We start from the raw sequence: 14,941 nt of genomic DNA on the forward strand, positions 1-14,941 counted from the left end.
ATTGTCTGACTTTGAGCATTTAGTAAAACCTTCTGATTTAGTAAAATCCTGTTTATCAGAGGATTATAATGCTTTTGAAGTCAAGGATTTGAAGAAAATATAATTTCTTATATGCTGTAAGTGTTAATAATAGGTTCTGGATTAAATTCACAAATAATTACAAACTCTAATTTAGATATTGTATTTTCAATAAGCTTGTGCAGCAGCTTAAAATTATATACTGCCAGTAAAAAAATAATTACTTAACAAATGAAAATTACTGCATTAGCACTGTATCTTTAAAAATATCTATATAATTAACTGAATTACTTCTTATTTTCCTCTGCCTCTCATGCTCCTTGATCAGATGAGGTGAACCCAAGCCCTTGGTTTCAAGCTACTCAGAGTAGAAGGATGAAACTGGTTCCCACACTCGTATTTAAAGAGTTGGTACAGAAGGGAAGTTATCTTTTCTCTTCAACTAATGTGGCTGCCTATATTTTAATGCTTGCTCTGAGAGTCTGCTGCTGTGAACACTTTCTTAGAAGAATGCAGAAGAAAGGAAGAGGTGTCTACAGAGCAAAAGTTACATTTTATTTGAATTTATGGGAGAATCCAGCTTAATGATCTGAAATATCTCTGAATAATATTTGTTTTCATGTCTTTTTACACTTTTTTAAAATATTAGTACTGTTTTGATTTTATTAGAAAATTGTAGGGTGACACTTTCCTGATATTTCTTATTTATAGGAAAATAATGTTTCTGTGTCAAGCATTCATATGAGCAGTTCTCAGAAGAGGTTTAGGAAAGCTCAGAATCGCCTCCACAGAGAAGGATGCTCAGCCCTGGACCAGAATGGAGACATTAAATAACCAGAATTTTCTTAACATGATCATGGAGAAATTCTTAATATGTTCATAGAGAAAATTACATGGCAGGGGACCTCTGAAGTATTCAAAGCAGAGCCAACTTCAGACTTAGACAGAGCTGCTCAGGGACTTGTCCAGTGTTGAAAATCTCTGAAGATGGAAAGTCCAGTTTTTGAGCAGCTCATTCCGGGGTCTGATCTCTTTACCAGAAACAAACTGCTGTTTATAATGAGTCAGAATTTTCACTGCTCTAATTAATGACTGCTGTCTCTTGTCCTTTCACTGTGTATCTCTGAGAAGTGTTTGGGTGGTTAAAACTGCAACACACCCAATCACTTTGAAGAAACTGCTTACAAGCACAAGTTTAGATAACACATAATTAAAACAACGCACATACATATGGCCAAAAAAGACCCCACTTGTGAAGGAAAACAGGTTGTCAGTAAATCATGTTGAATTTACCTCACCTGCCAAAAGTGACTCCTCAATATATAATTGTTCCTCCATTTTTCCATTTCCACTATGAGCAGCCAAAGCAAATTTTCAAGAAGGTGGCTACATTGCAATAGGTAGACTCTAGCGTAAATAATCTGACAACTTATCACAGGCCTTATCTAAATAAATAGATATCTTGGAGATAGATTATGGGATCTGCTTCTGTTGAAATGAGGGGCTTTAACCCCAACATCCCTTTTGTGCTCATTCAGCACCCCCATTTTACACAACATCACTGTTGGTTAGACAAGTTTAAATAATTATCATGCTAGAACATGCATTTGTGTTTCAACTACACTTTCACTGCAATTCAGACTTACTGGAGGAGACTTAAGGGAGCTGTTTTCCAGTCAAGTGAACTAACAGACATAAGAAGCCTCAGTTTATTTATCTGCAGTCTAATTTCCTCTTGTATTCTTTCCTTTTCAACATTCTCTTTCCTAATGGATCTCTATATTTGAAATAATATTGCAACCCTTGCTGCAAAGCTCATGATGAGACCTTATAAGAAGAAAAGGTTTGTTTATTTTACAGTAAAATCAATTTCACCCACACTATCATTCACACTCACAAGTGCACTCAAGAAGTGTGTGTCCATGAGCTGTGTCATCTGTCAAGCATCAGGTGCCACTTAGTGTGCTGTGAGGTGTCTTTACAGGACTCAGATGACAGTGCAAAGGGCAAGGTACATAGACTACCAAGCCTCCTTTGCCACAAAAGCCACTATATTGCTCATGATCAGTTTATCCACTGGTTTCAGCTGTGTTTTGCATCTGTGTGTCTACTCCTAAATTTCTTTATCTATTTTGCCAGTTGCTCTTTAAACTCTCTTTAGCAATTGCAAGGGGAACAGAAAATTTCTATTCTTTGTATCATCTGTGTTGTCTGTCAGTGAGCATGAAGACAGAGGTGCCAATTGCTTCAGCCCCACTGAAGCAGACACATATGTGGCTGCAGTCTAAATCCCCAGTTGGCATCCCCACCTCCCAAACATGATGGATGTTGATGCTGCTATTGGACAATCCATGTTACTTGTTTTCTCTGATTCATAAGTTGTCTACACAAGTAACAAAGATTTAATTTCTCTCTAAGTGAACAAAAATGGTATCTTTTGATTCTCTGGAACCATAGGTAAAAAAACTTCACGGATCACCTTCCTCAATCCTGCTACACTACATAAAAATCATGACATAAACCCCAAGATATTCAGATACTATTCTGTTGCAAAGATTGATGATTTCTGCAAGCAGGGGAGACTTCATTGAATCTTATAAGCTTTTTTGAGAGTTAACTCTGAACATCTCCTAACAGCAGGAGCTTATAAATTACTTTTCTTTCTTAATGAAAGGAAATCTACTCTATATTGAAACCAGGAAAAGTTTACCTCAGTATTTTTTGAACAATTTTCTTTCTGCAGTATCTTTGCTGGTAGGCTGGCTAGCTTATTTCAGATCCATTTGATTCATTAACACCTCAAGCCGGAACAGTTTGAAGCAACTTTCTTGTATTTTTCAATATTGATTCAATTTCTGTGGCATATTATTTGTTCTTCCCAATGATTGCATGATTTCATATTGTATATTTTTTATCACTGTGAATGAGAGCTAAAGCAGAACTTAAAAAAAAAAAAAAAGAGGTGAAAATCTAACTCTGGTTGGACAGGAATATGTTTTCCACAATGAAATATTTGAATGACAATCCTTTGTGGTTTTTTTAAACATGACAGATTGCTTTGTAACCATCTGTATTATAGATACTACAGGTTATAGAAAACAGTCGAAAGAGTAAACTAATCAACTCTAATATCAAGAGATACGTTCCCAGATCACAAATTCATATGTTGGATCTGAAACCACACTGTGAAATCTTGTCAATCATTATTCAGCATATTCCAAAAATGCATATTCATGGAAGGCTGCAAGAAAATGCATTTTAGAGAGATCTACCCACCTGTGAGATGTTCATGTGAATTTCAGTTTTTAATGTGTACAGTACCTGGAAATATTCAAGATATTTAAAAGGCACAGGTAAGCCTCAGGAAAAAAAAAAGTAAGAAACTGTTCTGCAATTATGGTGATCACTAAATACTACCATTCGGGATTTTGGTGATCATTAACTATCTTCTTTCTGGAATTAACCTAGATGTTAAGTTTTGATGGTTTCCTTTTGAGTTAAGAGGAAAGGAAAATATTTTAAATGAAGGTGCTGAGAATCTCTGTAAGTTAATGAGCTCCCTTAAATCTTCTCAAGATTTACAAAGTGATCTTTATTCTCCATATTAACTGTGTACTAGAAATACATATAGTCTGACTGCTGCTCGCTGGCTTCAGAAAATGAAAGACTACTCAGGCTGAGTACTCCAGTAATATTATTAAATTTAAACAGATTGGAAACAATTATTTTTAGACTGTAGACTAGAGAATTTCATTATATGAACAGTCAGTATATGCCATAGTTTGGTTAAATCTGGCAGAAGAAGCACAGGAAAGCCTTAAGAATATTTATCTAGTCAACTGTGCTCACAAGAATGTTCATTCACAGTACCACTAACAGGTGCTTATATAAAAATTTCCTTTACTGCATCTACCAGTGCAAAAGGAAGTTGTGGGAGAAATCAAGACTAAGATCAGAAATTAGATTAAGATAATTTGAGCAACCAAACAAAAATCGCACCTATCATGCTAAGAACATTTACATTAAATTTAACTGAGTTGTACACATTAACATAAAAATTAGAAAAAAACAATGCTCTGTACGAAGCAAACAGTAGCAAGTGGTAGAGGAGAGTAAGCGCTAGTAGGGAGTATCTGAAGTGAAATTTTAGATTACATATATACAGAGAAACAAATTCAGAACAATTTCTTCACTAAAAGGGTTGCCAGGCTCTGGAACAGGCTGCACACGGACAGGGCAAGAGTCACTATCACTGGATGTTTTTAGAGGACATGTAGGTGTGACACAGAGACATAGTTAATGGTGGACCTGGCTGTGCTAGGCTCGTGGCTAAACTTGATCTTAAAGGTCTTTTCCAACCAAAACAATTCTATGATACTATGTCAAAATCCAATTTTTTAAATAAATTCAGTTAGAAACCTTCGGTCCCCTTGTATAAATGTTTGCTCCCAAGTGTGGTTTAGAAGGTATTTTTTTTAATCCCCCCAGAGGAAAATTATTAAGGCACAAAGGACAGTTATTTTGTCAAAATACTACTACTACTAAATGGATGTCTCCATCCTTTATCAACTGGTTCAAAAGCAGTGTTTGTTCATCAGAACAGCACATAGTTCCATGAAGACACATGATGGTGCAATGGAGTGGATCACATTCCACTAGATACATATATAGAATTATTATTATATTTTGATGTTTCTGTGCTAGGAGGTACCTATTGAAGTAGCTGTGAAGTTCTGTGGGTATGTCTTCTATCCATTGTTCTGGTGTGATTTGGTTCCATTTGCAGTATAGGCTTCAGGAAGCTTGACCCTAACGAGTCTCACAGGGTTGTGCAGAAATTTTAAAGTTTAAGCTTTAAACATATTTTATGAATTCTTATAGAATTTTCAAAACAAAGTGGTATAAAACAACTGTATGAGGTATCGCTTCATATTGTACTAATTTTACATAGGTTTTCCTTAAATTCTTCTCTCCATGCTGAGCTTTGCAAACTACTTTTTCCTTGTGTTACTCTTTCTCAATTTCTTTTCAGGTTCTGTTGCAAGTGCAGCTGAGTATAAAGTAATTGAGGCTTTTACGCAAGCATATGTTTTAGATGGTTGCAGGTTTTATGAAGGTGGATGTGTTATGTCTGAGTTTAAGTGCATCTAGTAGTCCACAGGTTGCTATTTCTTTTCATGTTCATCGTCCTACTCAGAGCTTACTGGATAAGTATCACTATAAAAACAGACTGATTTGTACCCCTAGACCATCACAGCTGAGACCACTAAAATGTTCATCCTACCAAGTTTTGTAGAGACTGCATCTTCAGTATCAATACAGAACACAGTAAAGCCCACTTCCCTCTTTATACTAACCATGTGTAAGAACTAGCAAACACATCTGAACTGGAAGTGACATGGCTGTAATTAAAGCAAAAAAAAAAACTAAGTAATGAAGACAGCACACATAAAAAGTGAATGAACAAAAGAAAATAATAAATATAAAGCACAAGTAAAGTACAAGTTTTCATGGTAAATATTATGAAAAATTGAAACAGAACGAGATATGCTAATAATGCAACTGGAAAATACCTTTTAAGTCCTAATTAATCCAACACTACTGGGAGAAAATCACACAAGATTATCTACATTGTATTTTCTATCTTGCATAGAAATACATTTGCCTTTCTTAAAAGTATTTCATAATTTTTCTTCTGCTTTCAGTACTAAATCTTTGAAATAACAGTCTTCCTATATTCCTTGAAGGCTATTAATAAGTTGAGATGACATGCCTTTTTTCCCAAGATTGGTCACAGTAGTTTTCTTTCTTTTTCTTCCTGCTGTGTACATTTTTAATATTACTGTTTGGTTCCCCTGGAAAGCCTTAAAAAAGAACATGGCACAGAGACCACACGAATCTCAAATGCTTGTGTAACTCCTTTAAAATAAAAATCAGAATGGAAATGGTTGTCATATATTTGCAAAATTAATTGTTAATCAAACTTCTCATGTTTCAAAGCCCATATAATGGAAATCATGAACAAAAAGTGTATTTTGAAGTATCTTCCTTTTCTGTCATAGAGATTAATTTCTTCTACCTATATGGAAATCAGTGGAAAAAAATGTTATACTTTGTTCTGCAAAAGGCTGACAACTACTTATTTAGGATATATGTGTATGAAAGTGAGGAGGGAAGATATAAGAGTGGGAGGAGAATGGTTTAAATTTCTGCAATAATAGTATGATCCATTTGGCATTCTCTCTTGCTGTGACCAAAGTAAGTCTGTGAAGCAAGATGTCATCTCATATGACAGAAATATTTATCTGTTTTAAAAGAATGTTGGGTTAGTATCTGTGATTCTTCTCTCAAAGCACATTAGACTCCTTCCCCTTCAGTAGTTTATCACTCCTTGACACTTAGTAATAGATCATTCACTTATAAAAGGGATGTAACTACACCAGTAAAAATGAAGGCTTTTGTTAATAGTAAGAAAAATGTAATCACGAATTGAGACTGAGCTATAAGAAAAATAATTAATTTAGCTACAAAACCTTCCTTATCAAACCTCTAAAATTTCAGTTGGTTTTTAGATTTTGCTTTAAACTGAAGTTCTAATTTAGTTTATTTTGAACATAGTTTAGTTTGTTTTTTACTTTTTATATGTTTCAATTCTAAGCAGATTCACTGTAAGCCTAGAAATTAAACACATTGATCAGAAGTCACTCTCTCTGTTAGCACATGATAGATATCTCTGATAGATCCTGAGCATCAGTTCTGTAGTAGCTGGAGAATCTCTTTAGGCTGAGCTTTATTCACCATGTTCTGATGCATACATAGATACATTTTTAAAAAAGACAAGTTATAAAATCACCAATATTTGAACCTTATTGTTGTTTTACTTAAATTGTTAGAAGACAGGTATTTGGCTCCTGTAGACATGATAATACACAAATGTTGCAATCATGTCATTCAGTAAACACATTAGGAGGCCTCTGTTTCCTTTAATTTTAAATAACTTCTATATCAGCTTTATAACAACTAGCTTGGAACAGACAAATTTTCCAGAGAGTCAATTAAAGCTACCCTTTAATACAGCAATTAAGTCCCCTTAGTCCCTTAAATAAAAATTAAAACAATAGGCTGACTAATCACAGTATTAAAGGATGTGGATTAAAAATCAGGCTCAGAGGCAAGGTGGCATTTCCCCTTCAAATCCACAAGCAACTTGAACTCCAAGAGTTCTTGATTCTACTATCAAGTCAATAATCAATTTCTTTCTTCAAGACTGACTGCTGATAATTCCTAGACGAGGAGGATGTTGAAAAAGAAAATGTTTCTGGAACTGGTGGGAACCTGGTTCCTACCAAGATCATCCCAACTGCCTTTAAAGCTTGTGGGAGATTTCAGCCATTCTGTTCCCAGAGAAACTAGACATCATTTAGAGCATTGAAAATTCCAAGAAGTTTTTGTACAACATTTCGTAAAAAATCAGGATACTAATAACTGAATTAAGCTGCTTTTTGAGTTCACAATGTGATGGTGCCAAATTGAGCTCTTCATGACTCTTAAGGTACTCCTAAGGAAGACAGATGAAGAGTGTTCTACGGGTCTTCAGGAATTAGTTTCTTTGTCTTATGTTGTAACAAAAAAGTCACATTATGTCATGCTATACTTGCCAAGCTCTAGTGGAAGGCTTTTCACCCTAATGGAACCAAAATGTAAGGAGCACAAACAACAGTTCACCATGGCCATGTGAAAAGAACTTGCAACCTTGTGCTTTTTTTAGCAGGGAATTTTGAAATGTTCCCCTACATTCTTTTTTGTTTCCCTGGTTCACAGATGGCAAGAAGGAGACAATTTTAAAGGAAGACTTCTGATGGAACTACTCCTCCTGCAGTTGAAGAAATATTGCTGAGTCTCTTCCATAAGGAAGACTATTTAGTATAATATATATAAAATATAGTATCTGGGTTTGCTTTGGTCAGCATCTGAGGGCTTGTATTGCCTAGCCTAATTAGTTGTCAGGTAGCCACAAAGTCTTGGGCTTCTCTGTACAGACATAACCTCCAACATTTCCTCAGAAAACCTGAATGGACACAAGAGCTCCAAGCTTGTGCCAAGGAATCCACAGTCAGGCTGAAGCAGACAGTCAGATCCAAAGCTGCAAGGGTTACACAGTTCAATTTGCCCTGCCCTGCCCACAGTCAGGCAGGAGCTCTTAGCAATTCAGAAGGAAGAACAAATGGCCTTGATGGGCAGTCAGTTTCTCAAGAGCTTCTCAATCAAGTGATCTCCTATGCCTCAGGGATCATCACACTTCAGATCCTGAAGTAAGGAATGGCTTGATAGCATTGAGGATCCTTTTCTATGAGGGTTTTCCAAAGTAATGGCTCTCCCATTCTTCCCAAGAGAAGACAACAACTACAACCCTCGCACAGTTCAGGATTAAAAGCAGTTGCAGTTTTCCTTTTAAACTGCTCCTCCCTCCTCCAACTGCATAACAAAACCACAATGTCAGGAGTGTGTGCAGGACTGAATTCACCTCTTGCTCCTGGGACCAGGGAATGACTTAGTTGATTTCACACATGGACTGATGGCTTCAGGAACAAGACCTCATTGGACTCAAATACTATTTCATGTGAAAAGCAGCTACATCCCATTTATGTTCTGTGGCCCATACACTGAGGTACAACGCAAAGGCTTCTGGGTGAGCATGGTAACTGGAGTTATTGGCAATGCTTATTTTGGTCTGGCTTCCTGGGTACAGAAATATCTGAACTGACAAAGTGTAGGAAGACTAGAATTGGTTCTTATACGTTGTGATCTGAATGGAAGCTTCAGACAAACTTAAACAGAGAGACCTTCCCATTGCGACAGAGGGTTCAGAAAAGACTCCCTTGCTTTCTGAACTCCTTCTCAGAGAGAAGTCCAGGTGTGCTGGATCCAATCCTAGTCACAGACTTAACCAACGGTTATGTCTAAAGGACTACATAGGTGTGATCGAAACTTATATGACTTTGTTCTGCAAGACTGAGGATGACAAACCAAACACATCTATATGAAGAAAGAAAATCAGTTACTTTAATTGATGATAGTGATTAGACTAAAAGACTTCAGTCAGGACTGTAACTACTAGCAGAGTGCGCTATTTGTTAAATCAGTAATTTTGAAGCTAGCTAAATAATTATTAAATGGAGACTGATGCTACTTATCTGAACCAAAGACCATGGGCAAAGCAACCCTGAGGGACATGAGCACTCAACAGAGGAATCTCCACATGTACTCCTAGAAGGACTGTGTTGCAAGTTCCTCCTGGAAGAAGAGGGACTGGGTTTTCATAGTACAAAGTCACTGACTGTAAATTACATGTTTCTAGGCCAGCTATGTCAGCTCAGCAGCCTTTACACTCAGCACCTTTAAACTGATTACAGTGTAATCACTTGCTGGTTTCTTAATCAGGATCTTTGTCTGCAGCCTCCTCAGCAATGTCAGTTGCTGTCAGAACACTGGTTTTCACATCCTCAGAATGTTTAGTTTTGGGATAAAAGACTCAGGCTGGCTTCAGCATTCTTCAAAAACAAAAGCAACATAAATCCCTTCTCTATCTAACTGAAAACTTTTACAAATAGAGAAAGGTTTGAGCTATTTACCCCCACTTAGGCAGAGCATCCTACAGTCAATGACAGCTCAAAAGAACAAATCCATCCTGGTGCCATTAAATCCTTTCAGAAAAATAGCACCACAGCCACTATGAGAGGCTGTTACTATCCTTCCCTTATTAACTAGCTAGGATATTAACTAGCTGTTAATATCCTTCCATGATGGAGTATGTCCCACACCATATATTCAGATCTCTGTATTCTCGCTGTCTGAACAGTCATGCATGATTTGATGGGTGGACTGTTCAGAAGATGACGAATATGTAGGATGCTTGCATCCACAGAATAGCGTTCAGAAGCTCATTGTCCAGATGGAGGTAGGTGACAAGTGGTGTCCTTCAAGGGACAAGTCCTGTTTAATGTCTTCATCAAAGTTACAGAGAGTGAGATCAAGTACACCCTCAGCGTTATCTGCAAACACCAAGCTGAGTGATGCAACTCACACAACTAAGGCATAAGATACCATTCTTGTGGACCTGGACAAGCTCAACAAACGTGAATTTCATGAGGTTTAACAAGATCAAGTTCCAGGTGCTGCACCTCAGTCAGGGCAACCTGCAGTATCAATCCAGGCTGGGGATGAGCAGAGGGAGAGCAGCCCTGTGAGAAGGACTTGGGTATGCAGGTGGGTGAGAGGCTGGACATGAGCCAGCCATGGGCACTCCCAGCCCAGAGAGCCAAACGTGTCCTGGGCTGCATCCAGAGCAGCGTGGGCAGCAGGGCAGGGAGGGGATTCTGCCCCTCTGCTCTGCTCTGGGGAGAGCCCACCTGGAACCTGCAGCCAGCTCTGGGCTCCCAGCACAGGGAGGGCATGGAGCTGCTGGAGTCACTCCACAGGAGGGTTATAGAAATGGTCAAAGGGATGAAGCACCTCTGCATAAGGGAAAGATTTGGGATAGTTCAGCCTGAGGAAGAGAAGACACTAGGGAGGCCCCACAGTGGCCTTTCAGTACTTAAGCAAATGTTGTAATAAAGATAGGGACAGACCTTTTTGCAGTAGCTGTGAAGCTGAACAAGGAGCAATGATTATATACTAAGTGAGTGGGGATTTAGGGACCATAGGAAGCAATTTTTTACAATGAGGGTGGTGAAACACAGGCACAGGTTGCCCAGCGGATAGATCCCTGATCCCTAAAAACACTCAAGGTCAGACAGATGGGGCTCTGAGCAACCTGAGCTGAAGCAACCTCTAGTTGAAGAAGTCCCTGCTCATTGCAGGGGCATTGGACTACATGACTTTTGAAGGTCCCTTCCTAGCTACATAATTCTATTACTCTACGTCTATTTTAATTTCAGGAAAATTTAGCCAATGATTGCTTATCTAATGATATGCAAAGCTGGTTGCAGATTTTACAATCCCACACAGATTATTAACTTGTACTCTCATCTTTACCAGTCTTGGTCTCCTACTTCATTGTTTCTCACTCTCTTTCTCTTTCTTTCTCAGAAGTTTCTTCCTTTAAATTGCAAATGAATAATCTCTCAGAATCTCAGAACCCTTTTATCATAGGAATTACTGGGGACACAGTTCCTTGGATGAAATTAAGAGATGTGAAAACAACAAAGGAGAAACTAAAAATAACATTCTCCTCCTGTTCTGCCAATAAGAATTTGAAGCAAAGTTATGTGTGTCTGTACCTTCACATACCCATATTTTACTTTCTGTCACAGGCACAGACTTCATGAATGATGTGATCTGTAAGTGTGACTTAGTAACTTGGATACTACCCTGTGCATTTGCTACTGTTGAACTAAGAAATCCCAAATGTCCATTCTTTGAACAAAATCTTCCCTTCCCCAAGCTGACTTAATTTCTTGCCAAGCCTTGCTTCAGAAAAAGGTACCAGTATGATTTGTTATGGCAGATCAGCTATCCAACTGTTTCCATTATTAGACAAATTTGTCAGAAGGTAACAATCTTACTGATGTTTCCCATTTCGCTGTCTGCATGAATGGATCTTAGAGGTCTGTGCTGTAATGATTTACCAAAATGATGGACTAGGATTTGATGAGACTGTATTTTCATCAATATATTTTCAGAATATTTTACTTTTTTTTTCCTCCCCTAATTAATGCCTTAGACAGTTTCATCTGAAAATTTCTGGTGTTATAAATGATCAGCAAGAAAGCCAAATTAATAATCATAGCAAAAGGCGAAGAAAAATTCGGTCCTCAGAAGCCACAGCCAAAGAGACAGCATCGAGCCTGGGACCAGCGCTGGGTGAACCTGGATCTGACCTCTATCACATCGGGCCTCCTTCTGTTCACAAATGCCAGTTTCCAGCAGGGCTGTTTTATACAGTTTGTTCTGCCTGAGGCAGAGGTGACCCCATTCCTTTTGTCACCTCGCATTTGCATGAAGTTTCTTTTCACTGTACAGGGCTGGACAATTGCTGTGTGGTGGCGGCGCTGATCATGTCAGGAGAAGTCTGTATTCGGATGTATGCTCTTGACAACTTCAGTTGTCTTGATTGATGATGCTTATCAAGTGCTGATCATCCTTGGGTGTTCCTGGATGGTTCTAGGGGAAGCCCATCTCCGCACCAGCCACATCTTTTATTAGTTAACGAGGCATTCTTTCCTGCTGCCACCAGGAGTTTCACAACTTCAGTGCGGTATCTGTCTCTGGGCTGTCCATGGTCTGAGGCTCTTTGGATTTTTGTTACATGTTTAATTTATTTAAAAATTTTTATTTTATACATTTTCCACAGAAACATGAATTACTTTACATCACATATTACACTGGTATGGCTCACCGAATTTCTTCCTTGTGTTCCACTCTGTCTAGATCATGCATGTTTCATGAATTAGAAAAAACTCCCCATAAGGATTAAGAAACATACTAATTTTCTCCTAGATGACCTGGCATCTAATGCTAACAGTTGAAAAGATGGCATCTTCCTATGGTCTGTCAATTGCTGAACAAGTCTTGATAACTTGCAGGTTTTCCATTACTGCTCCCTCAAGTACCGCTCCCTCAGCCTGCACGCAGGACAGCCCGTCAAGAGGGGGAAAGAATTTTTAACTACCGCTTTTGCTCAGCATGGATTTTTGAAGGCTTCTCCCCTTTTTTACGTCCTTATTGCATGGATCAACATGTTTTCAGGGAAACCTTTAAGTTTTGAAGGAACTACATCTTCTTTCTCCCAGTAAAGTTGCCTCTCTTGAAATGAGAAGACAATTTCATACAAAATGCAGTTGTTTGCTTGTATTATTTACAAATACTTCCCCTGCTCAGGTTAAGTGCCAGTCTGCCTTTTGGCAGCTGCACCACACTCTTGACCTTCTTCAGCACCAACCCTGGCAGAATTCAAGAAGCGTTTGGACAATGTTCTTAGGAACATCGTGCGACTTGTGTCCCTTGCGGGGCTGAGAGCTGGACTCGATGATCCTTGTGGGTCCCTCCCAGCACAGGACATTCAGAGACGGCTCGGTGGCTCTCTGCGCCGACTGAGGGCAGCAGGGTGACCTGGGGCACGGCGCCCGCCACCCTCGCCCCGCAGGCCGTGCTGCCGCCCATGGCGGCCCGGGTGGGGCTGACCGCCGCAGTCGGGGCGGCGCAGTGCGCCTGCGCGCCGCCAGGGGGGGCCAGCGCGGGGGAAGAGGGCGGGCCCCGGCCCTGTGTTTTGAACGGCGCGATGCGGGCGGCTCACTATTTGGCAGGAAGGTGAGGAGGCCTCTATCCTGGCGGCGGAGATCGCGTAGGGAGAGGGGGATCCAAATGTGGCAGAGGCGAGCTGGAGGCAGCGGCGGCGGAGGGGGACAAGCGAGACGAGGGGAGCGGCCGTGCCCGCCGCCGCTGCTGCCGCCGCCGCCGCAGAGAAGCTGAGCGGCCCGGCTGGGAGGGGCTGAGCGGCAGCCCTGGCACCCCCGGGCGCCCGCCCCGCCAGCAGGTGAGCGACCGGGGCGAGGGAGGGGACGGGGGGAGCGCAGCCCGTCGCGCCGCCCTTGGCCTGGCCCGGCCCAGTACCGGGTAGAGCCGGAGGGAGTCGCTGTGGGGGGACCGCCGCTCCCAGGCCGGCCGCGCCTCGCCTCCCTCGGGCCTCTCACTTCGTGGATCCCCCGCCCTCTCCGCCCGGAAGCCGCGGGCGGCATCGGGGCCGCGGAGGCTCCGGTCTGGAGGTGTCGTCTCTGTTCTCCCTTTAGCCGCAAGCTCCCTGGCTGCTTGGCAACCCTGGCAACCCCCCCCCCCGCCCTTCCGGGCTCCGGGGCTCTGCCGCCCTCCCCCGGCACGGCCCCGCGCCGCATCCACCCGTAGGGGAGCGGTGCCCTCCCCCTTTCCCCGCTGCGGAGCTATTGTGTGCGGGCTGGGGCCCGCCGAGGGGCTGCTGGCGGATAAGCCTTTCCCCGGGGAGGTGGAGGCGGGAAAGCGGGACGAGGGGGGCGTGAGGGCGGCGGGGGAGCCGGGGCCGCGGGAGACAGCGCCGGCGCGGTGTGTGCGCACCCCGCTCGCTCTGCGCTGCTGCGATCCTTTGTCTGCTGTGCCGCTTTCCCCTCCTCCCTCGCTCCTTTCCTCCCTCCTCCTTTCCCTCTCCCTCCCTGCGTTCCCCTCTCTCTCCCAGGCTCCAAGCGCTGCTGCAGCTGCAGGTTTGTAAATACTGGACCAACACACACACACACAACATGGCTGACGCTCGCCCTGCTCCTCCACCAGGGTCTCCGCCTTCTCCCTCAGTCTCCGCTGCTTAGCCGCTCCTCCGTGTAGGCTTTTGTTTCTTACCCCCTCCCCCTTCATCGCCCATCAAAAAAAAAAAAAAAAAAAAAAAAAGAGAGGAAAAACAATTCACCCTCCTTATTTGCGCGCATGGCGGGATTTCAAGGGTAAGGATCCTCGCTTTGGAAGCTTTCTCCTTTCGTTTTGCTGTTTACAACAAAATGAAACCTAAAATCAGGGGTGATTTGGGAACCTGGCAAGGCCTGGGGCGAGGGAGGAAGGGAGGGAAGGAGGGGGAGAACTGGGTGAGCCCTGCTGAGAGAGGCTTGATTGGAATGTGCGTATCTTTTTCTCGTGTTGGGTGGGGGGTGGCTGATGCACCAAAGTGCTGGCAGAGATGAGAATACCGTGTTACACTTGGCAGAATGAACTAGGGCCTTTTCTTTCGTTTCAGGACGATTTGATATAAGGGGTCAGCTCTGGACAATCACATTAAAAAGATCTGAACTAGTTATGTCAGAATAGGCATTGTGTAGTTAATACCCGTAAAATCGGCGTTTTGGCTTTTTCGCATTTCCTGTATCTCCTTGTTAGTATCTTAAACAGCTTGCGAAACATGGAGCACGTA

General features: G+C 41.5%; 1 protein-coding gene across 4 annotated transcripts in view; it reads left to right on the forward strand.

Moving 5' to 3' along the window:
* The first annotated feature begins 13,253 nt into the window (after positions 1-13,253).
* The window catches only part of SPIN1 (spindlin 1), a 69,318-nt gene continuing 67,630 nt past the window's right edge, over positions 13,254-14,941 (forward strand). Inside the window, exon 1 of one of the 4 annotated variants that reach the window (XM_064735309.1) lies at positions 13,254-13,326. The gene's annotated coding sequence lies outside the window, so the exon portion shown is untranslated. Of the gene's footprint in view, positions 13,553-13,974; positions 14,481-14,941 lie in introns of those variants that run through there. The other 3 variants (XM_064735307.1, XM_064735306.1, XM_064735310.1) reach the window with 3 other exon arrangements.

Source organism: Zonotrichia leucophrys, chromosome Z, assembly GCF_028769735.1.
Source record: "Zonotrichia leucophrys gambelii isolate GWCS_2022_RI chromosome Z, RI_Zleu_2.0, whole genome shotgun sequence".
Classification (NCBI taxonomy): domain Eukaryota; kingdom Metazoa; phylum Chordata; class Aves; order Passeriformes; family Passerellidae; genus Zonotrichia; species Zonotrichia leucophrys.